The 26,828-nt window shown below is 45.4% G+C and overlaps 1 long non-coding RNA gene and 1 pseudogene across 1 annotated transcript in view; both read left to right on the top strand.

Annotated features, from left to right (window-relative positions):
* LOC100454429 (rootletin-like) overlaps positions 1–26,828 on the top strand; it is a 78,977-nt pseudogene that overhangs the window by 6,541 nt on the left and 45,608 nt on the right.
* Positions 9,130–26,828, top strand: part of LOC134760692 (uncharacterized) — a 28,645-nt gene continuing 10,946 nt past the window's right edge. Inside the window, exon 1 of the long non-coding RNA XR_010138571.1 lies at positions 9,130–11,429. This is a non-coding gene — a long non-coding RNA (uncharacterized LOC134760692). The remainder of the gene's footprint in view (positions 11,430–26,828) is intronic.

Here is a 26,828-nt window from a genome sequence, read left to right as displayed (position 1 = left end):
GTGGGCGGGCTGGGGAGAAGGAAAGCCAGCTTCTTCTGCTGGAGGGTGTGAGTGAAATGAGTCAGCCATGGACAGGGTGGTCAGGGAAGGCTTCCTGGAGGCAGGTGCCTTGGAAGACAGGAGGATGTAGCTCATGGCTAGAGCAGCAGCCAGCCACCTTCTCTGGAGAGAGCAGCCCCAGCATCCCCTCTGCTCCCCCTCCCCTTGTCCTGAAGGGAGAAGAGCAACCTGGCCCACAGCCTGCAGGTGACCCAGCAGCAGACCAAGGAGCTGCAGCAGAAGCGGGAGAAGCTGCAGGCTGCCCAGGAGGAGCTGCGGCACCAGCAGGACCGGCTGGAGGAAGAGCAGGAGGACGTGGTGCAGGATGGCACAGGTGAGCAGCATCTTGCCACCCTGCCAGGGCCCTTCAAATGTGCCTCGGGTCCCCTGACAGTGCCCCCAGGGGGGTTAGGGAGCACCCACTGGGTCCCGGGCCTCCTACCATCTGGACTCCTCTGATGTCAGGTTTTCTAACCAGACCCATTTCAGGAAATTGGGGCTCAGGGACGTGTGGTCACTTACCTGGGGTCAGAGAACTAGTTAAAAGGTAGAATTTGGATGATAATAACAATAGTTAAAATAACAGTGGTAATATTAGTAATAGTATTTTTAAAATTTAGTTATGATAATAATAATATCCTTACTGATTTCACTAAGTGCCAGATACCATTTTAAGCAATTCAGTTCTCTCATTTAACTCCATGATAACTCTATGACATAGAAGCTGTTATCTCCATTTTGTGGATGGTAAACTGAGGCACAGGGAAGCCATGTCACTTGCCCCAGGTCACACAGCTAGTTAGCAGAAGAGCCAGGATTTGAACCCAGACATTCTGCCTTCAGAGTTAATTTCTTCATCACTGCGCTGCTTACCTCTCTGGGACGTGATCAATGATGATGTTTAGTAGACTGTTGTGGAGCATGTTATTCTTGTTTCTGAAGGCCCTTGGGGAGATGTGTCAGGCACTATTTTAAGCACATGTGAAATTTGTATCCTTAAAACAGGCTGGGCGCGGTGGCTCACGCCTGTAATCCCAGCACGTTGGGAGGCCGAGGCAGGCAAATTGCCTGAGGTCAGGAGTGTGAGACCAGCCTGATCAACCAATGAAACCCTGTCACTACTAAAAATACAAAATTAGTCGGGTGTAGTGGCACATGCCTGTAATCCTAGTTACTTGGGAGGTTGAGGCAGGAGAATCACTTGAACCTGGGAGGTAGAGTTTGCAGTGAGCCAAGATCATGCCATTGCACTCCAGCCAGGGCTTTAAGGCGAAACTCTGTCTCAAAAAAAAAAAAAAAAGAGCATTTACATTTAAACCAAATGTATTTGTCCAACAAGGGAATGGAATGGGGGTGTGGAGAGGGGGAGAGTTTATCATGATAGTGAGTATTCAGGCAGAGGCTAAGTTTTCACTTGGCTGAAGGCTCTAGAAAGGGTCACGTGGACAGATGCGTCCTATTAGTCCTTCTAAGTGTGAACTTCCATGTAAGGTTCCCTTAGTCACCTCTGAGCACTTACTTTGTGTCAAGTTTTCGGTAAGGCTCTGAGGACCCAGAAACAAATGAGACAAGGTCGTGGTTACTCAACTGAAATGCTGAAGCAGGATAGAGAAAGGCTGAGCTCTGGAAACAGGAGGCTGGAGTTTAATTCCTAGCTCTGTTATTTCGTAGCTGTGCGTCACTGGAGATGCCACTTGGCCTCTGGTTCTGTTTCCTCATTTATGAACTAGGAACAACAGTTATCTTCATAGATTACAGGAACCCAATGACAAAATATACCTGGAGCATTTGTAGCACAGTGCCTGGTATGTAGTAAGCATGTTATTTTATTAGAAGTAATATTTTTATGATGACCTTGGATAAGTCACTTCGTTTTTCAAAGCCTCAGCTTTCTCATCCATAGGATGGGAGTTAACACTGACATCACGGGGTTGGAATCTTGTTGTGTCGTGGGGTCGGGAGCTGCCATTTCGTGTCTCCGCTTCCTCCTGGGATAAGTGTGTCGCATCATGCCCACTTGATCACGGACGGAAACCAGCCCCGTTCAGCGCAAAGGAGGAACCTGAATTAACAAGGACGCGATTTCCTGGCTGCGCTCCCAGGGTAGGAGGTTTGCGCTGGGTCCCATCCCCCGGCCGGTCCTGCCCAGGAAACGCGGAGAGAAAGCCAGGAACCAGGCCCGCCAGGCCCTGCGGCCCCTCAGCGCCGTCCCTCCTCCCTGGCCCTCGGTTGCGGCCCCTCAGCGCCGTCCCTCCTCCCTGGCCCTCGGTTGCAGGAAGCCGGCTGGCGGGAACGCCCTGCCTGGTGGGTGGGAAAGGCCGAGAGCGCGCCCGGCACCGGCGGCTTCCCAGGCCCGCGGCCGGCTGGCGGCGGGGAGCTGTCACTGCGGCAAACGGCGAACGCGCCGGCCCCCTCCCCCGCCGCCCGCAAGCCTGGTGCAGTCGGCCCATGAGTATTTCCAGAAGTGCCGCAGCCGGATTCATGGCTCACTGGCGCAGGAGGGGAGAGAGGCTGAGTCCTGTCAAGCGCCAGCGCCCCACCCGGCACGGAGCGCAGGCCGCGGGGGCCGGGCTGGGGAGGGAAGGGTGTCCAGCCCTCTCTTTTGGGTGGTGAGATGCTGAGGCCTGAGGGTTTCTAGGTGAGTGTTCAAGGTCATGGCTAGTAAACGGCAGGGCCGGGGTGCAACTCGGGATCTGTTTCATCCTAAGTTTGTGCCTCGGATCTGTGGTTCTGCTCCAGGTTTTTGAGGTGTTTGGGGGGCGGGGGTTACGTTCTTGCCGCACCTCAGGAACTGGAGTTCTGTACCCAGGGGCTACCGATGTCCTCTCAGAGGTCTGTGAACCCCTTGTAATTGTGTAAAATGTTGTGTGTGTTGCATTTTTCTTTGAAGTTTCAGAGGCGTCAGTGATCCAACAAGAATTATAGCCCTCTGCAGGGCATGGTGGCTCACGCCTGTAATCCCACCACTTTGGGAGGCCGAGGTGGGAGGATCGCTTGATTCCAGGAGTTCGAGACCAGCCTGGGAAACATAGTGAGACCCCCTCATCCTTACAGAAAATTTAAAAATTAGCTGGACGTGGTGGCACACACTTCTAGTCCCAGCTACTTTGGAGGCTGAGACAGGAGGATTGCTTGAGCCCAGGAGTTTGAGGCTGTGGTGAGGGGTGATTGTGTCATTGCACTGCAGCCTGGGTGACAGAGGCCAGACCCTGTCTCAAAAAACAAAAAACAAAAAAACCCCCAAAATTATAGCTCTCCAAGTCTGCTTTGAGGACCCCAGCTTCATGAGAGATCATACCTCATGAGAGGTTGAGGTTCATCTATGTCTATAGCCTCTTGAGAATATTTCTGCAAAGCCCCAGCTGTTACTCTGTAGCAACTTGGGGGCCTCTACAGGATCCCAGATCTTTCTACTGGATCTTGAGACTCTTTCTATAGGGTCTTGAGATCTCTCTGGGGATTTGAGCTCTTTATGGGGTCCTGGTGTCTCTTTCTGAGGTTCTGACAATCTCACTATAAGGTCCGATGGTCCTCCATGGAATGATTTCTAAACCTGGGCCTCAGGATGCCTATGAACTCCCTGAAATTGTATGCAAGATTTTGTGGGTCTGTCTGTATACATGGAATTCTGGAGAGAGGTTTCATGGATTTCACTAGATTCTCAAAAGAATCTGTGATCCGTCAAAAGCTGGGAAAAAACATTGCTTTAGAGCATTCATTTGGACAGATCTTACTCCTTTCTCATCAATAAAAGTCAAGGAAGTAGGCGGCGGGCCGCGGTGGGTCACGCCTGTAATCCCAGCACTTTCGGGGAGGCTGAGGTGGGCAGATCATTTGAGGTCAGGAGTTCAAGACCAGCCTGGCCAACATGGTGAAATCCCATCTCTACTAAAAATACAAAACTTAACTGGGTGTGGTGGCGCACGCCTATAATCCCAGCTACTCGGGAGGCTAAGGCAGGAAAATCACTTGAACCCGGGAGGTGGAGGTTGCAGTGAGCCCAGATCATACCACTGCACTTCAGCCTGGGCGACAGAGCAAGACTCCATCTAAAAAAAAAAAAAAAAAAAGTCAAGGAAGTAAAAGGTGGAGGAAATAAAAGACAGTGTTTTCTAGTAGAGTATGGGCTTTGGACTCAGGCATTCCTGGGTTAAAATCCCAGTTTTCCCATTTACCAGCTGTGTGACCTTGAGCATGTTCCTTACCCTCTCTGAGCCTCCAGGCCACCTCCTCTAGGAAGCCTTCTCTGGCTCCTCAATTCAGTTAGGTCCCCACCCTGCATCCCCCAATCCCTCCTGGCATATCACCTGATTCTTTGCAGCACTTAATGAAATTGTTATTAAGTAATTGTGTTTAATGTTGTCCTGTTTCTCCACTCCTCCAGTCCAGGAAACTTGGGACTTTTGCTGTATTAGAGTCTGTGTAGTGCCTGGCACATCTTAAGCACTCAGCCATTTCTTATGAAATAAATTAAAATGTAAAGGAATGGAGGGATGCAGGCCAGACACTGTACTAGGGACAGAAAGGGATCAGAAAGTAATAAGCATCATTCCTGTGGTCGAGGAAGTCCCAGGCTGGAGGGGGAAATAAGATGCATGCGAGGAAGACTGTCCTAATTGCGCTAATGGGGGATGAACACTAATGGAGGCAAACACTAGGGGGAAAAGCACCAAAAGATCCAAAGATGAGTGAGACCTAGTCCCTGAAGAGCTGAGATGCCTTTCCTTTGTATTATGTGTTACGATTTACAAAGCACTTAGCTTACATGAAATAGGTGGGTATACACTTACTCTGCAGAGGTGGGAAAACTGCTGCTGAGAAGAGTTCAATGACTTGCCCAAAGCCACCCAGCCAATAATGGCTGCCTGAGTGCATAGCTTATTTGCTTTGGAATACAGCCCATTTCCTCCCAGACTTGGGCTTTGGTGTTGCACATGTCTTGGTTTAGATCCTACTAGATGTGTGACCAGTAAGTGACTTTCCCTGTCTGAGCCTTATTTTCCCAGTCTGCAAGATAGCAATAATGACCCCCTATAACCTTTAAGAGATAGTATATGCAATATACTAGCAATAATGACCCCTATAACCTTTAAGAGGTAGTATATGTAAAGTACCCAGCATGATTCTTGGTTCAGAATAAAGGATCTATAAATGTTTGTGGAATGAATGAATGAATGAATGAATGAATGAATGAAATGCATGTAGTAATGGTTGCCCTGAAACATGAGGGAGCAAAGGAATAGAGGGAACTTAAAATCATGCCATTTTGGGGATGATAGGAGAATTGAGGGCTATTTTATTCCTTCCTATTCTGACTTTCTATGATTCTTGGCGGACTTTGCACTGGCCTCAATCATACTGGGTAATCATTTATTGTTTGCAAACCAGCAAAAGTGAGCCAACTCCAGCTTCGTTAGCTTTCTTTTTATGTATATCTTTATTGCCTTTTTTTCTGATGGCACAGTAATACTGCTACTTGTAAAAAATTAAGTTGCAGAAAGATATAATGAGTGAAAATGAAAGTGCAAGTTTAGACATGGTAGACACAAGGTGCTGACATATTGTGATTCTTTGGAAGGTGTGGAAGGGGCATAGGACAGTGTGATGGTGAATTTTATGTGTCAATTTGACTGGGCTAAGGGATGCCCAGATAGCTGGTAAAACATTATCTCTGAGTATTTCCAGGAGATATTAATATTTGAATTGGTAGATTGAGTAGAGAAAATTGCCTCCACCAATGTGGGTGGGCATGATCCAATTCACTGAGGGCCCAACAGAACAAAAAAGAGGAGGAAGGAAAATTTGCTCTCTCTCATTGAGCTGGAACATCCATCTTCTCCTCCCCTTGGACATTGGAGCTCCTGGTTCTCAGATCCTTGGACTCTGAGACTTACACCAGCACTTCTCTGCCCACAAACCCCCATTCTTAGCACCACCATCTTTTCTGGTTCTCCAGCTTGCAAAAGGCAAATTGTGGGACTTCTCTGCTTCCATAATCTTGTGAGCCAATTCTCATAATAAGTAAATTATATATATATATACTCCTATCGGTTCTGTTTCTCTGGAGAACTCTGACTAATACAGACAGGGACAAAAAAGAAATTCTCCCTGCTTAAAAGTCTTGTCCTGGCCTTGTCATGATTCCTGAGACTTCTATTAGGTGTCTTACTTTTGGCTTGTAGCATTGAAAGTTCAAATGCAACCAAGGGCTAGGGTCAGGGGAGAAAGCGAAAATTGTCTCGGCGTGGGCTTTCTTGGATCCCCACGAAGGAGGAGATGGGATCTGTGGAACTTTCTATTGCAGTATGCACAGATGGCTCAGGTGCCCACTGCTGGTATACCTTGTAGCTGTGTTTTTACCCCCTTTCCCCTCCATAGCAAAGTCTTTTTTGAAAGTTCTCACTATATGCACACACAGAACAGCAAAGCAGGCTGGGCACAGTGTCTCACACCTGTAATCCCAGCACTTTGGGAGGCCAAGGCAGGTGGATGGCTTGAGCTCAGGAGATGGAGACCAGCCTGGGCAGCATGGTGAAACCCCGTCTCTACCAAAAATACAAAAAAAATTAGCTGGGCGTGTTGGCAGGCACCTGTTATCCCAGCTACTCAGGAGGCTGAGGTAGGAGGATTACTCGAGCCTGGGACGTGGAGTTGTAGTGACCCGAGATCATGCCACTGCACTTTAGCCTAGATGACAAAGTGAGACTCTATCTCAAAAAAAAAAAAAAGAAAAAAAAGAAAAAACAAAAACAAAATGAAACTCAGCAAAGCAAAAACAAAGAAAAAAACTGAAGGTTCTCTATTTAGCTCTTTTTTATTTATTTATTTTTTAGAGACAGTGTCTTTCTCTGTCACTCAGGCTGGAGTGCAGTGCAGAGATCATAGCTCACTGCAGCCTCCAACTCCTGGGCTCAAGCAATCCTCCCTCCTCAGCCTCCTGAGTAACTAGGACCACAGGTGTGAGCCACCATGCCTGGTGGTGGCTCACACCTATAATCCTAGCACTTTGGGAGGCTGAGGTGGGCGGATCATGAGGTCAGGAGTTCGAGACCAGCCTGACCAACATGGTGAAACCTTGTCTCTACTAAAAATACAAAAATTAGCCGGGCATGGTGTCGCAGGCCTGTAATCCCAGCTACTCAGCAGGCTGAGGCGGGAGAATTGCTTGAATGCGGGAGGCGGAGCCGAGATCGCACCACTGCACTCTAGCCTGAGCGACAGAGCGAGACTCTGTCTCAAAAAAAATAAAAATAAAAATAAATAAATAAGTAAAATTTTGGCTAGGCATGGTGGCTCACGCCTGCAATCCCAGCACTTTGGGAGGACAAAGCTAAAGGATCGCTTGAGCCTAGGCATTCGAGACCAGCCTGGACAACATGGTGAAACCCCGTCTCTACTAAAAATACAAAAATTACCCTGGTGTGGTGGGTCATTCCTGTAATCCCAGCTACTCGGGAGGCTGAAGCAGGAGAATCGCTTGAACTTGGGAGGCAAAGGTTGCAGTGAGCCCAGATCGTGCCACTGCACTCCAGCCTGAGCGACAGAGGGTGACCTCTGTCTAAAATAATAATAATAATAATAATTTTTTTTTTGTAAAGACAGGGGTCTCACTATGTTGCCCAGGCTGGTCTCAAACTCCTGGTCTCAAGTAATCTTCCCACCTTGGCCACCCAAAGCACTGGGATTACAGGTGTGAGCCACTGCGCCTGGCCTATTTAGTTCTTTATAGTCTCCATATTTTTCTATGCATATACTAAGCATATATTACAAATTATAACTACAGGATCCTACTACACTTGTAATTCGGCAACTTACTCTTACTCTTTTCACTTAACAATGCCCAATAGGGAGCTTTTATTGTCCAATGTTACAAATCTATTCCTTTCCTTTTACTAATGGAGCTTCTTGAGGGCAGGGCTATTATTTAGCTCTACTTCCAGTCCAGTGTCCAGCATATGGGAGGTCTTGCTGGGAGGATGAGGACCTGTTCAAATAGTAACAGCAACCACTATATCCTGGCATGAACTAGGTGCCAGGCTCTGAACTCAGCTCTTTCACATGTTTAACCCTCACAGGCACTGTGTGAGAAAGGTAGTATTATTATTTCCATTTTGCAGATGAGAAACTGAGGTGCAGAGACCTAAAAGCCCAAGATTACATAACTAGTAAGTGGCAGAGCTGGGTTTTGAATCCTGATCTTTCCTGTGCCAAAGCTTTTGCTATGAATAAATCAATAAGTGGTTGCTGAGATCATGGGTCCTGGGGAGAAAGTTCTTTCTTCAGAACCTCCCTTGTATGTCCTGGGTTCTTCCTTCTAAGGGTTTGTGGTACTTGGAATCAGCTTTAGCCCTTAGGAGCAACTCAGTAAAGGCCCTTACTTTGCCTCCAGCAATCTTACAGCCATGATTACTTTTCATGGGAAGTGGTGTTTTTGAATATTTTTTCTAAAAATAAGCTATAATTTATTAGGGGCCTTTGAGGACCGAGCCAGGCATTTCAGGACACCCATGTGCCTGCCTGCAGCATAGGAAATTAATCAGAACCCCAGAGTTCCTCCCCTCCTTCCACAGGCCAGTGCTCTAGAAATGCCCAGTGCCTCATTGCAGTTCTCCTAGAGGATTGCAGAGATGCCAAGGGCAGTTTAACACAGATCCACGTCTCTGTAAAGAAGGTGAGAGGAGAAAGGCACAAAGCAGAAATGGGTCAGCTCTGCTGCAAAGAACTCTCAGAGAGAACTCCAAGCTGACTCCAGCTTGCAGGCATGCTGAATGGCAGAGATGCCCTGGGGCATCATCAGATGTGACTCTGCTGAATCCATCTGGGGTCTGCAGACTGGAGTGCTGGTTTCCATTCCAATGGGAATGCTTTGCAGGGCCACTTTCAGCAAGCCTCTTCCTTTCTCAAGACCCTAAAGTCTTCCATATGAAATGATTAGGTGGATTGTCATGAGGTGCTGTGTGGTGTTAATAACTAGAAATAATACTGATGATAGTAATTATATATATAAAAAAATATATAAATCATACAGTAATTTTTTATATATATATATATATATATTTTTTTTTTTTTTTTTTGAGACAGGGTCTCGATCTGTCACCAGGCTGGAGTGCAGTGGCATTATCATGGCTCATTGCAACCTCCACCTCCCAGGTTCAAGGGATCCTCCCACCACAGCCTCCTGAGTAGCTGAGACTGCACGGGCACCACCAGGCCCGGCTAATTTTTAGTATTTTTTGTAAAGACGGGGTTTTGCCATGTTGCCCAGGCTGGTCTCAAACCCCTGGACTCAAGTGATCCACCCCCGCCCCCCGGACTCAACTGATCCTCCCAAAGTGCTGGGATTGCAGGCATGAGCAACCGCGCCTGGTCAATATAATACTATTGAAAATAAGAATGACAGGGGCCTGGCGTAGTGGCTAACATCTGTAATCCTAGCACTTAAGGAGGCTGAGGTGAGTGGATCACCTGAGGTCAGGAGTTCGAGACCAGCGTGGCCAACATGGTGAAACACCGTCTCTACTAAAAATACAAAAATTGGCCAGGTGTGGTGGCAAGTGCTGGTAATCCCAGCTACTTGGGAGGCTGAGGCAGGAGAATCTCTTGAACCTGGAAGGCAGAGGTTGCAGTGAACTGAGATTGCGCCACTGCACTCCAGCCTGGGCGACAAGAGAGAAAATTCGTCTCAAAAAAAAAAAAAAAAAAGAAAGAAAATAAGAATGACAATCATATTGTTCATATTGTTTGTGGAACACTGTGCCTGATGTTTTCCATACAGTATCTTAGGTAATTTTAAAACAAACACCACAAGACTATATTATTATCCCCATTTTATAGATGAGAAGACAGGCTCAGAGACGGCTATTATGACCCCAGAACATATGATCCCAGGGTTTTCTGGCATCAAAGCTTGAGCTCCACAAACATGTGGGTTCTGACCTCCAGGAAGTGCTAAGAAACAAATGGGAGGTCATTTCTTTATAAGTTATAGTGTTCATGCCCACGTGAGGGTTAAACACAATGTTATTGGTTATTCAGAACAGGGAGGATTGCTTTCTGGCTGGGAGAAGCTGGGAGGTGAGACAGCAGGGGAAGAGCTTGAGCAAAGGGTCAAATGTGGGAAAGCAGTGGGTGTGCTAAGAGAAGTTTGGATAAACTGTGTGTGTGTGTGTGTGTGTGTGTGTGTAAAGGTAGGAAGTGATCATACCAGGCCAGGGCTTTGGCCTTTATTCCATAGGCAATAAAGAGCTTACACAAGAGATATCTCAAGAGACCAACCATGCTGCTGTAGTCAGAGAGGAAGCAGCCCTCAGCCTATCTGTGTCCTGGCTTGTGAATGCTGCTGTGTGCCAGCGTGTGGGAGGGCATCCGCAGCGAGAGCAGTCTCTGGCTGTGTCCTGTACTATGCTGGGTGTGGGTCTTGGGCTGTCTTCGAAGCCCTCCTCCTGACTTCTCAGGGCACTAGGTGCCTTTTAGATAGTAGACTTAAAGGAAGTATGTCATAGAAGTATGGGAGGGGATTTTGAGATCATCTGGTTATTCCCCCTTCCCATTTTAAAGAAGATGAAAATCGGGAACATAGATGGGAAAGTACTTGTCTAGCATCACACAATGAATTAATAGCACAGTGTGGGACTGGAACCCATGCCTCCCGAGTCTGAGCTGAGTTCCTTCTCTGCATTTGCGGAGTAATAGAAATAGCATTTGTTGAGTGATTATTCCATATCAGGTTCTAGGCTAAGCACCTTTCCATTGATTATCTCATTTAATCCTCACAACCCTACTGAGAGTGCCCTGCTTTTTTTTTTTTCTTTTGAGACAGGGTCTCACTCTGTCACCCACGTTGGAGTGCAGTGGCACGATCACGGCTTACTGCAGCCTCGATCTCCCCGGGCTCAAGCCATCCTCCTACTTTAGCCTACAGGCGCGCGCCACCACGCCCGGCTAATTTTTGTATTTTTTATAGAGATGGGGTTTCGCCATGTTGCCCAGGCTGGTCTCGAACTTCTGAGTTTAAGCCATGCGTCCGCCTCAGCCTCCCAAAGTGGGATTACGGACTTGAGCAACCACGCGGGCCGAAAGCGTCCCTCCTGAAATCGAGAAGTCTTGTCTTCCATTTCGATTTCCCAGGACGCCTAGCACAGGCCCTAGCTACGGAGGCAATAAAAATTTGGTGGAGTCTAAGTCCTGGGTAGCGAAAAAAAACAGGACGGAGGGGGCGGGGCCTGCAGACCAACCCCGCCCATCGCAAAGACCCCGCCTTTCAGAACGCTGACGTCACCATCCGGCCCCGCCCCTCATTGTCAGTCCCGCGGGGCCAGAGGAGGCTGTGGTCGCTGGCAGCTGAGCGCCGGAGCCGTCCGCGGGCGGGAGCGCGGTTCCGTGCCGCCGAGGTGAGGGTCTGTGAGGCGGCGGCGGGAGCGCGGCGCGGGGGGCTGGAACGGGCGCGGGAAGCGGAGGGCGGCGGGGTTGGGAGGCCGGTCCCGGGTGAGGTCGGGGCACCCGCGGCCACGGGGCAGAAGAAACCGCGGGCGCAGCCGAGGAGGAATGGGGGTGTGGAGTTGGGGAAGAGTTGGAATGGATTTTGGAGGGAGGGCTCAGGAGGGGACCTTTTGGGGCGAGACCCGGCACATGTTTGTGGAGTTGGAGGAAGAGACTGAGGAGATTTTTCCTCGGGAGGGGGAGGGAAGGTTCTGAGGAGACTTCTTGGTGGGAGCGAGACTGAGGAGAAATGTTTGGGGCAGAGACGCGGAGGAGACGTTTTCGAGGGGGCGGCGAAGAGTTTCGGGGGTACAGTTTGGGGTTGGGAGAGGGGGCGCGGGCCGGACTGGGGCGGGGGGCGACGAGGCGGCCGGGGAGGGGGCTGCGCGGGGCCCGGCGGGCACCGGAGGAAGGAAGTGATCAGACAGGAAGGGTCCGGGAGCTCCAGCAGGAGGAGGAGGAGGGCGGTTTGGGAGCGCGTCGGGCCGGCGTGCGGGGCCAGCTGCGGGCGCGGGGCGCCGGGCGCGGGCCGGGCGGGGAGGGGGTCCCGCGGCCGGCGCAGCTGTCGGCCGCGCCGGCCAGTGTCCCAGGCGCTCTGCTGCTCTGGCAGCCAGACCGCTGGGCCGGGAAGGAATTAGAGACATTCGCTTTGTTTATGTTGCCAGTAGACAGTCCTTAGGACTAATTAATGGTGGAATCTGCAGGGGGACGCCGGCGAGCGGGGCCGGGGCCTCCCCCCGCCCGCCGTGGTGAACTTTCCGCAGCGCGGGGCCCGCCTCCCAGCGCATCCCCAGCCCCTGCCCAGCGGCCCGGGCGGGGAAGGAGCCATGGCTTCCCGGAGCGCAGGAATGAAGTGCGGTTTCTGGGGCTGGCGGCCTCTGGCTGCGGAGCCTGCCTGCAGGGAAGCTGGCGACCCGGAGCGGCCGCGCTGGGGCTTCGGAGCCCGGTTTAGAGCTCTTGGAGGTGGCTGCGGTTTCTGTGCATAACCTTGGAGGAGCCTCAGCGAGCCGAGAAAGACATCTTGCTTTGGAGCATCTGTTTCTTCATCGCGTCAACCCCTTTCCTAACACTGCAGAGCTTGTTGTGGCTTGTTTCGGAAATGCCGAGGCTAGTGCTCACCCTTGCGGGTGGGAGAGGGGAAGAGAATAGGCACCCCCAAAACCCCTACAGTGTCATTTCCAGAAGACCTGAGACTGCCTGCAGCTCTACCGTAGCACCTTCACTGACTTGAATGACCTTGGGGGAAGGATTGCGCTGCCGAGCCCTTGGTGTCGTTGGAGAAGATACTCTCTGGACCTCGCTGCCTTTTGGGGATGTTTTGAGGGGTGGGGTTTGCTCAGGGTATTTCTTTTACAAACGGCTGCAGTTCTGGCCTAAGGAGCTGGACTGGTGTCAGAGCCTGGAGAATTCAGATCACCTAATAAGATTTGACTACCTCAAATTAGGGAGGGAGGGGTTTGGATTTTAGGAGGACATTTCTTTTTGGGGAATCTGGACGGTATGTTCCAGATTGTCTTCTGTCACTTTGTTTGCAACTTTGGTAGTAGTCATGTGGTTAAATTGAATTACCCCCATAGAAAATTCTACTTTTGTCAGAAATAATTGTTTTACTCAGAATTCCCCTGGGGGCAGATTAAGGTTTTGCTCAATTTACTCTTAGAAGAATTTACTCCTAGAAGAATTTTCCAGGTTTCTAAAATTAAATCACTTTTCTAAACATAGTAACTGAAGTTTGAAAAGCTGGAAATAGTGAGCTGGGAAGGGAATGGGTTGGAGTATGAAGAAGGCAGCAAACACAGGTTCATCGTTGACCAGTGATTAATAATGCGAATTGTTAATTAGCCTTCCTTGATTATGAGGTGTTTTCTTAATCTTAAATAATTTAAGACCAAGAAAAGGAACTAATGTTGAGTTGCCTATTCTGTGCCCAGTTATTATGCTAGGTGGTATAGATCTTAGGCAGTCTTCCCAATAATTTTGTGAGGTGGTAGTTAGCATCCCTTTGTTTTTTTTTGAGACAGAGTGCTCTGTTTTTTTTTGAGACAGAGGCTGTAGTGCAGTGGTGAGTTTGGCTCACTGCAACCTCCGCCTCTCATGTTCAAGCTATTCTCCTGCCTCAGCCTCCCGAGTAGCTGGGATTACAGGTGTGTGCCACCATGCCCGGTTAATTTTTGTATTTTTAGTGGAGATGGGGTTTCACCATGTTGGCCAGGTTGGTTTCGAACTCCTGACCTCAAGTGATTTGCCTGCCTCGGCCTCCCAAAGTGCTGGGATTACAGGCGTGAGCCACTGTGCCCGGCCTAACCCATCTTTTACAAGAAAAATTTCACAAAACAACAAACAATATGGAAAGTCTTTATTTTGGAAAATCCCAGTTTATTCAAACCAAGGTGAACTAAGTATAAAAAGATGAGTGGATATAAATAACCATATTAAATACTGTGCCTTCAGGGGTACTCTGGAAGCAAATATAATAGAAGTATGAGTTTAAATGTTTAAATTAGACAATTTCAGTTGTTTTTCATTACTTTTCAGTATCATTTTACTGCTTTTACACAGATCTGGTATGATATTTCACATTTCCAATTCTGTTACTATGTAGTTTCATAGTCATCTCTGGGGCAACTGTAAGGTATTATGACTGCCTTTTTTTTTTTTTAAAGAAACAGGTTCTCATTCTGTTGCCCAGGCTGGAGTGCGGTGGCTCAGTAATAGCTCACTACAGCTTTGAACTCCTGGGCTCAAGCAATCCTCCTGCCTCAGCCTCCTGAGTAGCTAGGGCTACTAGTGCATGCCAGCATGCCTGGCTAATTAAATTTTTTTTTTTTTTGTAGGGACAAGATTTATTTATTATTTTTGTTTTGTTTTGTTTTGAGATGGAGTCTCGCTCTGTGGCTCAGGCTGGAGTGCAGTGGTGCGATCTCGGCTCACTGCAACCTCCGCCTCCTGGGTTCAAGCTATTCTCCTGCCTCAGCCTCCTGAGTATCTGGGATTACAGGCACTCACCACCACGCTGGGCTAATTTTTGTATTTTTAGTAGAGATGAGGTTTCACTATGTTGTCCAGGCTGGTCTTGAACTCCTGACCTCAGGTGATCTGCCTGCTTTGGCTTCCCAAAGTGCTGGGATTATAGGCATGAGCCACCGTGCCCGGCGAGACAGGTCTTGTTATGTTACCCAGGCTGATCTTGAACTCCTGGCCTCAAATGATCCTCCTGCCTCAGCCTCCCAAAGTGCTGGGATTATAGGTGGGCACCACTGTGCCTGGCCTGGGACTGCTTTTTAAAAACAAACATCAGAACTCTCCAAATGGGAAGTTATTATTTTTTTATCGAGACAGGGTCTCACTCTGTTACCCAGGCTGGACTCCAGTGGCATGATCACAGCTCACTGCAGCCTTGAACTCCCGGGCTCTAGCAATCCTCTCACTTTAGCCTCCCTAGTAGCTAGGACTATAGGCACACACTACCACATCTACTAATTCTTGTATCTTTTGTTAGAAATGGGATTTTGGCATGTTGCCAGGCTGGTGTGCAACTCCTGGGCTCAAGTGATCCTCATACCTCGGCCTTCCAAAGTGTTGGGATTACAGGCATGAGCCACTGCTCCCTGCCTTGGAAAGTTATGTATTTATTTTAGTGACATTTCCAGATTCTGAAATATTTGGTATATTTCTTTTGAATTTGTCTTTAGAGCATACTGCGTGTTCTTAATTCTGGTAAGTCTTCATTTTGCAGGTGCTTATATTTACCTTTTGGAGATAGGAAAGTCTGGTGAATGAAGTGAGTGGTCAGCATTGTTTTTGGTCACAAATGAAATGTTATTCTAAAAGGTGGAGACTAGGATTTTGTGTGTGTGTGAGGTTTGTCTTTGAGAATCCTATACATGGCACGTCAAAAAACTTTTGAGTCTTGGCCACGATTGGACTGGGATGCGCCCAGTCATCCCAATCATCCCAATCCGTGGAATCCATCCCAGTCATCCCAATCCGTGGAAGGTCTTACCTCCCAAGATGACGCCATTGAATAACAGCACTTGTTTTCAGTGCTGAACCCTCTATAAAACAAATCATGGTATGAATATAACCCATATTACGATTAAATTGGAATTCTCTTAATGAAAACATTAGGTTGTATTAATGTCACTGTGATTTTGTTTATAACGTTAATAAATTAATATTGTTAAATTTTGTCTAAGAAAGGAACATTTTTAATCTGCTGACAGGCAAATCTGTGTAGGAACAGATTCGAATTTAAGTATAATTAAAGGGCGAAATGTATTTTCATGGCCCACTTTCCAACGCTTTATTTTTTATTTTTATATTCTGAGACAGTCTCGCTCTGTTGCCCAGGCTGGAGTGCAGTGGCATGATCTCGGCTCACTGCAACTTCCGCCCCCTGGGTTCAAGTGATTCTCCTGCCTCAGCCTCCCGAGTAGCTGGGATTACAGGCTCATGCCACCATGCCTGGCTAATTTTTGTATTTTTAGTAGAGACAGGGTTTCACCATGTTGGCCAGGCTGGTCTCGAACTCCGACCTCAAGTGATTCGCCTGCCTTGGCCTCCCAAAGTGCTGGGATTACAGGTGTGAGCTACCGTGCCTGGCCGGCTTTATTTGCATAGGCTTTTACAGATGCTGAAGAACTCAAATAGAAAAATAGTATCATTTACCTTGGTCTGACAGCATTTTTTCTGTTTCTAAACATAAATCTCTGTTTTCATCTAGTTTCAAGTTAACTGGTAACGTTAAATGTTGAGATAGAGTTAATTTTTGGTTAAGTCCTGGAACAGCTTTATCAAAAATGTGCTGTTTTCCCAATTATCTGGGGGTATTTATCTGATTTAGGCCATTTTAGTGATTCACCAGTGAATGAGCAGCTCATTTAAGTGTTTATTTTTTTTTTAGATGGAGTTTCACTCTTGTTGCCCAGGCTGGAGTGAGTGCAATGGCACGATCTTGGCTCTTGGGTTCAAGTGATTCCCTCATCTCAGCCTTCCGAGTAGCTGGGATTACAGGCACCCGCCACCACGCCTGGCCCATTTAAGTTTATAATTCAGATTTTTCGAAGAATTCTTAGTCATTGAGGACTAATTATGAAACCGGTTGCTGACTTCTATGTGACAGCTACAGTACTTAAGTACTTTTTATGTGTTTATTTAATCTCTTTTCAGCAACCCATTAGGGTAGATATTAATACTATTATTATTCTCATTTTGCAGAGGAAAAAACTAAGTCCCTAAGATGTGAGATCGGTTTGCCCCAAGGTCAATGCCAAGCTAGGATTTTACCTTGAGTTTACTCTTGAATATTACATTGTTTTAACACATAATGATTTTATGAACTGTGCACTGCCCTCTAAGTAAATGAGGTCAACATTGTCTTATGTTTCCCAGGATCGAAAGAAAGCCATTTTTAGATCTTGATGGACTTAAAAGATTGATTAAATGGAAGACTTTACAGAAGTAATACAGAAGCTAGTTAAATATAGAAGATTCTTATAGAGATATTTACAAAATGTAGTTAGGGTATGTAAACAAAGTAATGGTGCCTGGTAGATTTAAATCAGGAATATCAGTTTTTATGCTTCTTGCCACAGCTGTAATGGAGTGTAATATGATATATTCTTAGTGTAATTTGATAAAATTAGACATTTTCCAACATATGCGAAAATATTTTCTGTAGAAACTTGAGGACTTATGATTATGTTAGAATTTTGTTTTGAGACTAGATCCTAGGGCAGTTTTAAAGTGACTACCAGAATCTTAAAGAAATGTGATGGAAAAATAGATGGGAGGACAGTTAATGGAGCAGGGAGAAATAATATGGAAATAATAAGGTAACTTAGAGAGAAAAGGAAAATAAAGAAAAGAATTCCAGCACTTTGGGAGGCTGAGGCGGGCGGATCATGAGACCAGGAGATCGAGACCACCCTGGCTAACACAGTGAAACCCTGTCTCTACTAAAAATACAAAAAAAAAATTAGCTGGGCGTGGTGGCAGGCGCCTGTAATCCCAGCTACTCGGCAGGCTGAGGCAGGAGAATGGCGTGAACCCGGGAGGCGGAGCTTGCAGTGAGCCGAGATCATGCCACTGCACTCCAGCCTAGGGGACAGAGCGAGACTCCGTCTCAAAAAAAAAAAAAGAAAAGAAGAAGAAGACAGGGTCTCGCTGTGTTCCCTAGGCTGGAATGCAGTACGTGATCATGACTCACTGCAGCCTTAATCTCCCAGCCTCAATCTCCCAGCCTCAAGTAGTCCTTCCACCTCAGTCTCCCCAAGTAGCTGGGACTACAGGCACAAGCCACCATGCCTGGTAATTAAAAAACTTTTTTTTTTTGTAGAGATGGGGGTCTGGCTATGTTGCCCAGGCTGGTGTTGAACTCCTGGCCTCAAATGATCCTCCCACTGTGGCCTCCCAAAGTTCTGTGAGTTTTGTCAAATGTATACTGTCCAACAACCACCAACACAATCAAGATTTTGCACAGTTCCATCACCTCCTCAAAGTCCCTTCTGCTCTTTTGTAGTCTACCCCAATTCTTACCCTCGGGCAACCACTGCGTTGTTTTCTATTCCTATCATTTTGCCTTTTCCAGAATGTTCTGTATGTGGTAGTCTGTAGTCTGTAGCCTTTTAGTCTGGCTTATTTCACTTAGCATCATATTTTTGAGGTTCATCCACATTATTGCATATATCAGTAGCTCATTCCTTTACATTGCTGAGTAGTATTCCATTGTGTAGATGTATTATAGTTTGTTTATTGACCAGTTGAGGAGCATTTGGGTTGTGTGTGTGTGATAGAGTCTCACTCTGTTGCCCAGGCGGGGGCTGCAGCCTCGACCTCCCAGGCTCAAATGATTCTCCTATGTCAGCCTCCTGAGTAGCTGAGATGACTACAGGTGTGCACCACCATTCGTGGGTAATATTTTTTATTTCTAGTGGAGTCGAGACCTCACTATGTCACTCAGGCTGGTCTCGAACTCCCAAAGTGCCATGACTGGCTGAGACTCTGTCTTAAAAACAAAACAAAACAAAAACAGGTAAGAGAAAGGGCATCATCTCAGATTAAAGGGGTTTTTCATGTTGAATAATTTAGCCTTATGAAAAATTTACTATTCTTGGGTGAAAATACCATTGACTAAAATGACTGCCCTAGGAGGTCTGTTGTTATGCTAATAGTGTATGTTGAAATGACAGGTTACAGTTTACTGAGATGAGTTTAGGCTGAAGTGGTCTGTGAGGGCTTCATGCAGGCGGTTAGACTAGAGTTTTTCAGTGGTGGATGGATAGAGGTTGAAGAGGCAGAAAGGAAAGAGAAGGTTTTGTTTTTCTTTTACTTTTTAAATTTTTTTCTTTTGTATTTGAGAAAATTAAGGATGAGGGGATAGTTTTCTAGGCAAGAGCCAATCAAGGGCAAAGATAGAGATTAAACGTATTATTGATGGGAACTTCGAATACTTGTCTGATCTAGTGATAGAGTTTAGATTATGGACTAGGAAGGAGATAAGATTAGTGAAGTAATGCTCATTGAGATTATGAACAGTCTTAACAGTCATACCGAGAAATTTGGACCTGATCTTGCTAACATTTGGGAATCATTGAAGGTTTACAAGTTTGAGCAGTGACTTGATGAACTTGGAATTATGACATTAATCAAGAAGTGTTATATAGATTATCTGAAAGGGAGCCAGTTAAGGAATTTTTTTAAAGAAATAAAATTGTGCTGCAGGCCATGAATTTAGCAAGTGGAATGGGAAGAAAAAGGAATATATTGGAGAGATTTTGGAGAAGGAAGAGATGAGACTTAATAACGTAAAGAAGGAAAGAAAGTGAAGATAGCTCTTAAGCTTATGAAACTGGTAGAATTGGCCAGGAACGGTGGCCCACACTTGTAATTCTAGCACTTTGGGAAGTCGAGGCGGGTGGATCACCTGAGGCTAGGAGTTCAAGACCAGCCTGGCCAACATGGCAAAACCCTGTCTCTACTAAAAATACAAAAAGTAGCCGGGCATGGTCGTGGGCACCTGTAATCCCAGCTACTTGGTAGGCTGAAGCAGGAGAATTGCTTGAATCCAGGGGGCAGAGGTTGCAGTGAGCCCAGATTGTGTCACTCCACTCCAGTCTGGGCAAGAGCGAAACTCCATCTCAAAAAAATAAAGAAAGAAATGGGTAGAACTGAAGAACATTTGTGATATTAGTTAACTGAAGTTGGAAAGGGGGCAAGCCATAGCCTCTCTCTTTTGCCCTCAGATTCTCTGCTGACTGCATTATATCCATATGCTTTTTCAATTCCATTTATTTGTGAGATGTTGAGATTCTCTAAAATTGCCCCAGGATTAAGCTGGAAGTTAAAAGTTTAGTTTATTTTGGAAGTAATCATTTGGAAAAAAACACAGTACGTTTCAAACCGTGAAACACTGTATAAGTTCCTAGTTATGAAAATCATACCTTAATAGATGCTGTCATCCTTAGTTAGGTTAACTGTTAGGTAGAGAGGACTTTTTGGAAAACATTTGTTATTTTATGATTTGTTTAACATAATTTGCCCTGTGTGTATTAACAACAGTAACCAATAAATTGTGGTTCAGCTTGGATGGTTTAGTTTATAATGACATTAGTTAAAATAGTCTTCCATTTCTTTTCATTGCAACATGTGGAATATATTATCTACCATTTCTTTTCTTTTTTTTTTTTTGGAGACTAAGTCTTGCTTTTTTGCCCAGGTTGGAGTGCAGTGGCGTGATCTTGGCTCACTGCAACCTCTGCCTCCTGGGTTCAAGCGATTCTCCTCCCTCAGCCTCCGGAGCAGCTGGGACTACAGGTGTGTGCTACCATGCCCAGCTAATTTCTGTATCTTTATTAGAGATGGGGTTTCACCGTATTGGCCAGGCTGGTCTTGAACTCCTGACCTTGTGATCCACCTGCCTTGGCCTCCCAAGTGCAGGGATTACAGGCGTGAGCCACTGCACCTGGCCATTATCTACCATTTCTTAAGCATCTACTGTGTAGTAGGTACTTGACTTATACTTTAATCTTTACAACTGCCTCATGAAATAGGTACTGTTATTCCTACTTTACAGGTGAGGAAATGGAAGCTCATAGAGATTTAAGAAATATCCCTGGGGGAACCAGGAGAGTTAGAATTCTAGATCAGTGACTTTAAAGTCCATGTTCTTTCTGCTCCTCTATCCTTGGATTACACATCATAAGAATAGGAATAAAGAGTGGGTCAGTTGAGCTAATTGATTAGATAGTAATTTGAATCAGTGAAGTGCTAACTAAATATTAACTGGTGTTATCTATCCTTTTCCATCCTGTCTGAGCATGCAGAGGGGGCTGAGAAGACCCAGTTATGGCTGGGTGCGGTGGCTCATGTCTGTAATCCTATCACTTTGGGAGGCCAAGGCAGGCGGATCACCTGAGATCAGGAGTTCAAGACCAGCCTGGCCAACATGGTGGAGCCCCATCTCTACAAAAATACAAAAATTAGCCAGGCATTACGGCAGGTGCCTGTAATCCCAGCCACTTGGGAGGTTGAGGTGGGAGAATCGCTTGAACCTGGGAGGCAGGGGATTGCAGTGAGCCGAGATCGCACCATTGTACTCCAGCCTGGGTGACAGAGTGAGACTCTGCCTAAACAAACAAACAAACAAATAACCCAGTTCTAAATAATAAAAATAGAAGACCCAGTTCTAGTCATGTGGCATTCATTTATCTTTTGGGGAATGTCCCTCCTATGCCTTTGTAGAACGCAACAAATCATTATTCAAAACAAATGTCCAATTCGAAAAACAAACACAAACAAACTGTTGACACAGTTCAGCAAATTGCTAGTCTTGGCAAATGAAATTAAAGGATATTTCAGGTCCAGCTTCTGGGAAAGTGGGTTTTGGAGATGAGTCCACTTGAAAATTAGGGCTAGTTAGTGCTGAAGACTTGTTGTCTGTGGTATCCAGCAGTTTTTTGATATGTTTGTCTTCATTCCCCTCATCCTCTGCAGCCATAAAGTTCTTTAAATTACTCTTCTTCATCTTCACTGTTGGTAAAAAGTTATCTCAAAGTTCCATCTGCCTTATTGCCTCAGTATTTTAAAAGCTCAGTCTCATTCTTTTCTACCTCATTCTTGATGTCCCTTTACTACCTGTTTCTGCTGGGTCTGGTAGAACCTGTGCACAAATGTGAGCAAAGTCCTAAGTTCTTAATTTTTTTTCTTCCAATATTTCTTCCATCTCCTAACCCATAAGTGAAAACACGGCTTTTTCTGTAATGAATGCTATTATTTCTGTTTCATTGGTTGAATACTCTGCAACTCCTTGGATGAGGGGAGCAATCATTGTGGTTCTAGTCATTCACTGTCTCTCTAGACCATTGTTTTGCCATTTTTGCACAGCTTCTGATTATTCAAAAAGTCTTTACCATCTGTTCTCTCCCCATTTTTATTGCTTTTTGTCTTTTGTCTTATTACTTTATTTGCTTTTGTCTGATGACTTCCAGGATGTACATGGACCAGTTTTCTTCTTCATTGCATTCTCTAGTATCCAGTACCTCACTCTCATCAGTTATCTTTCTCTCTTCCATCTTCAGCTTCGCTATTGAGTCTTTCTTTTCAGACTACAAATACAGAGGTCTTGTCTATCCTAAAACAAATAAAAATTTTCTGCCTTTTTATCTTTTTGAATTATTGCCATCTTTTTCTTCTTTTACTTCTAAACATTTTTTTTTTTTTTTTGAGACGGAGTCTGGCTCCATCACCAGGCTGGAGTGCAGTGGTGTGAACTTGGCTCACTGCAACCTCCGCTTCCTGGGTTCAAGCAATTCTCCTGCCTCAGCCTCCCGAGTAGCTGGGATTACAGGCGCGTGCCACCACACCCAGCTAATTTTTGTATTTTTAGTAGACGGGGTTTCACCATGTTGGTCAGGTTGGTCTCGATCTCATGACCTCGTGATCCACCCACCTTGGCCTCCCAAAGTGCTGGGATTATAGGCGTGAACCACCACGCCCGGCCCTTTTACTTCTAAACATTTTAAAACGGCATTCTGTATGCAGCTTTTGCTTTTACACTCACTCACTTTTTAAGACTTTTCCTGTCTTGTTTCTGTCCCCAACACTACTGTAAATGTGCATTCAAAAGACCCAATGTCTGTATATTCAGACATTTTCCTAGCCTTATTTTCCTTGACTTGTTTTCCTTAATATTGCTGCAATATTTAAGTTGTTGATCATCTTCCTTGAGCCTCTTTGACTATGAGTTAAAAATATATGTGTTTGACCCCATCTAGCCTGGTAAGGCCATTTTGCCTGGCATTTGGCTGGTTATTGGACTCTGGTGTTCATCTTGTGGCCTGTACTGACTAGCAGAGAAAGGGTGGAGCATGTTGGCACTGTACATCTTATAGTGCTCTGTACTCTGTGGACTTTTAAGTAAATAATTGATTTGACTTGCTAGTCTTCCTGTTTTCTCTTCCTCTCTCCTCAGTCCTGCTGTGGCTCGTGTGTAAAATGGATTGGTCACTTCTGGTCTTAACTCTGGTTAAATCTATAACAAGTAAAAAGTCTTATGTTGCTTTCAGAGTGGACTTTCTTAATTTTTATTTTTTAATTTAATTTTTTTTTTTTTTTTTTTTTTTTTAGGCAAGGTCTCACTCTGTCACCTGGGCTGGAATACAGTGTTGCCATCATGGCTCACTGCAGCCTCAACCTCCCAGGCTCAAGTGATCCTCCAACCTCTGCCTCTTCAGTAGCTAGGACCATACGCATGTGCCACCACACCTGGCTAATTTTAAACATTTTTGGTAGAGATTGGTCTCTCTGTGTTTCCTAGGCTGGTCTTGAACTCCTGGGATCAAGTGGTCTTCTCACCGTGGCCTCCCAAAGCGTTGGGATTATAGGCCAGACTTTTTGAAAGAATGATATGGATTAAATCCTTCGGTAAATGCTTGTTAGATTTGAACTGCTCCAAAAATTTTGGGAAATTTTAATATCAGTTAGTGTCCTAAATGAGAACATTTTTGTGTTCTCTTTTATTTTAGTATGGTTTCATGAAACAAATCAGATTCTATCACAGAAAAATAATTACACTGAGAATCTCAGTAGAATAGAATTCACAAGCATCACTTATTTTCAGGAATATTTGCTATAACATTGCACTGTGACAGTTCCCTGGAGTTTGTCATTGAATTTTGAGCTGAAGTTGCCCAGTTTCAGAAAGTTGCAGAGATAGCTGGGAAGAAGTAGCATGAGATTTGGGTTAGGCTAATACAAATTTAGTAAAGCAAATTTTCGAGATGACCTGATTTTTTGAGAAGGAAACAGTACTGAGTTATGCCACTTTGGTTGTTATTGTTTTGTTGTGCTACATTAAATGACCTTTGAAGATTGTCTTCTTGAAATTTTTTTTTAACCTTGGGAGATTTGAGTCATTCACTATTTTCAGATGTTTATCACCTCCCCTGACAAGAAATGGAATTATTCAGCCCAGAGAGATGAAAAAGAGCTTTGAACTCAGTCTGAAGATTCCGGGTCAGTCTTTGTCATTATTTACCTGTATGAACTTGAGCAAGTCGCAAATCCCTTTACCTTTTGGGTTTGAGATTTGTCAAATGAAAAAGTAAGTAATTTTAAGAAGACACTACCTATTTTAATTTGGGGCGTTTGATGAAAAGCCATACAGAGTGACTCTCATGTAATTAGAAATGTGGCAGTTTATATTAAGAGATAAGAGTTTGCAGTATTATCACTACACATAAGAAAAACAATGTAGCTATTGTATTCTTGTATTTCTTAAGTTCAAAATGATAGAAGAGATGCTTGCATAGGCAGCAATATTAGTTACATGGATTATAAATTTACTGGAAAATATTACCAAAGTATGGAGACACTGAAATGTGAAATGTAAAACATATGCCCATTTCAAGATTACTTGATAGCTTTGAGGCAAACGTTTTTTAGATACTTGTTTACATGGAAAATGGCAAAGAAAAATGAAATAAAAATATTAACAATAGTAGCTAATCGTGTTTGCTTAGCACTTACTATGTGCCAACAACTATTCTGAGATGAGTTTATAATCCATTTAATTTTTTTTTTTTTTTTGGTAGAGACTGGGTCTTACTATGTTGCCCAGGCTGGTTTCAAAATCCTGGCCTCAAGTGATCCTTCCACCTCAGCCTTCCAAAGTGGTTGCTTGGTTTACAGGTGTGAGCACCTGGCTTTGGCCAACTTTCTTAAAGCATTAAGCATTTCTCTTTTTTTTTTTTTTTTTTGAGATAGAGTCTTGCTCTGTCACCCCAGGCTGAAGTGCAGTGGTGCAATCTCGGCTCACTGCAACTTCTGCCTCCTGAATTCAAGTGATTCTCCTACCTCAGCCTCCCGAGTAGCTGGGATTACAGGCTCCCACCACCATGCCTTGCTAATTTTTGTATTTTTAGTAGAGATGGGGTTTCACTATGTTGGTTAGGCTGCTCTGGAACCCCTGATCTAAGGTGATTCACCCGCCTCGGCCTCCCAAAGTGCTGGGATTACAGGCATGAGCCACCGTGCCAGGCCAGCATTAAGCATTTCTTAAAGCCCATTTAGTTATTATTATTATTATTATTATTATTATTATTTATTTTTTTTTTTTTGAGATGGAGTCTCACTCTGTCACCCAGGCTGGAGTGCAGTGGCGCGATCTCGGCTCACTGCAACCTCTGCCCTCCGGGCTCATGCCATTCTCCTGCCTCAGCCTCCCGAGTAGTTGGGACTACAGGTGCCCGCCACCATGCCCGGCTAATTTTTTGTATTTTTAGTAGAGATGGGGTTTCACCATGTTAGCCAGGATGGTCTTGAGCTCCTGACCTCGTGATCTGCCTGCCTCGACCTCCCAAAGTGCTGGGATTACAGGCATGAGCCATCGCACCCAGGCTATTATTATAGTTTTGGAGACAGAGTCTCATTCTGTCACCAAGGCTGGAGTACAGTGGTGTGATCACTACTCACTGCAGTCTTGATCTTCCTGGGCTCAGGTGATCCTGCCACCTCTACCGCCCAAGTAGCTGAGACTATAGGCGCACACCACTACACCTAATTTTTGTATTGTTTTGATAGAGATGGGATTTTGCCATGTTGCCCAGGCTGATCTCAAACTCCTGGGTTCAAGTGATCCTCCCACCTTGGCCTCCCAAAGTGCTGGCATTGCAGGTGTGAGGCACCGCACGGGGGTCCCATTTAGTTCTTAAATTCTATGTGATAGGTATTATCCCTATTTTACATATGAGGACACAGACGCAGTTAAGTAACTTGCCCATACGGCTATTAAGTGACGTCGTGTGACTAGGTTTGTGTGACTCCAGAGCCTGTGTTCCGCATAAATTTATCTGTTACATGTTAATCTCAGAATGCGTAAAGATAATGGTACATGGGCTGGGCGTGGTGGCTCACGCCTGTAATCCCAGCACTTTGGGTGGCTGAGGCAGGCAGATCATGAGGTCAAGAGATCGAGACCATCCTGGCCAACATGGTAAAACCCCGTCTCTACTAAAAATACAAAAATTAGCTGGGCGTGGTGGCGTGTGCCTGTAGTCCCAGCTACTCGAGAGGCTGAGGCAGCAGAATCGCTTGAACCCAGGAGATGGAGGTTACAGTGAGCCGAGATCGCGCCCTGCACTCCAGCCTGGTGACAGAGGGAGACTCTGTCTTGAAAAAAAAGATGGTGGTGTTATGATGGTGGGGACAAAGAATTCAAATTATTTGTTCAGTGTTTTACTAGGTTATTGTGTTTGCTTTCTTAATCCATGTGTAGTAATATTCTAACATAATTTTCATTACATAAGTATATTTGAGTAATGTATACTCAAATTTATTGACTCAAATGAATTGAGTTTGAATTCCAGCTCTACCATATAATATTTGTGTAAACTAGGGAAAGGAACTCTGTTTTTCTGGGCCTCAGTTTACTCATCTGAAAAATGAGGTTGGCTGGCTGCAGTGGCTCATGCCTGTAATCCCAGCACTTTGGGAGGCTGAGGTGGGCGGATCATCTGAGGTCAGGAGTTCGAGATTAGCCTGACCAATAGTAATGAAACCCTGTCTCTACTAAAAATACAAAAATTAGCCAGGCGTGGTGGCCTGCGCGTGTAATCCCACCTACTCAGGAGTCTGAGACAGGAGAATCCCTTGAACTCAGGAGGCGGAGGTTGCAGTGAGCTGAGATTGCGCCATTGCACTCCAGCCTGGGCAACAAGAGTAAGACTCCATCTCAAAAAAAAAAAAAAAAATCAATCTAAGCCTGGTTAACAAGAGTGAAACTCCGTCTCAAAAAAAAAAAAGAAAAAGAAAGA

Source organism: Pongo abelii, chromosome 1 (assembly GCF_028885655.2).
Source record: "Pongo abelii isolate AG06213 chromosome 1, NHGRI_mPonAbe1-v2.0_pri, whole genome shotgun sequence".
Classification (NCBI taxonomy): Eukaryota; Metazoa; Chordata; class Mammalia; order Primates; family Hominidae; genus Pongo; species Pongo abelii.
This window is presented reverse-complemented; position numbering and strand designations above follow the sequence as displayed.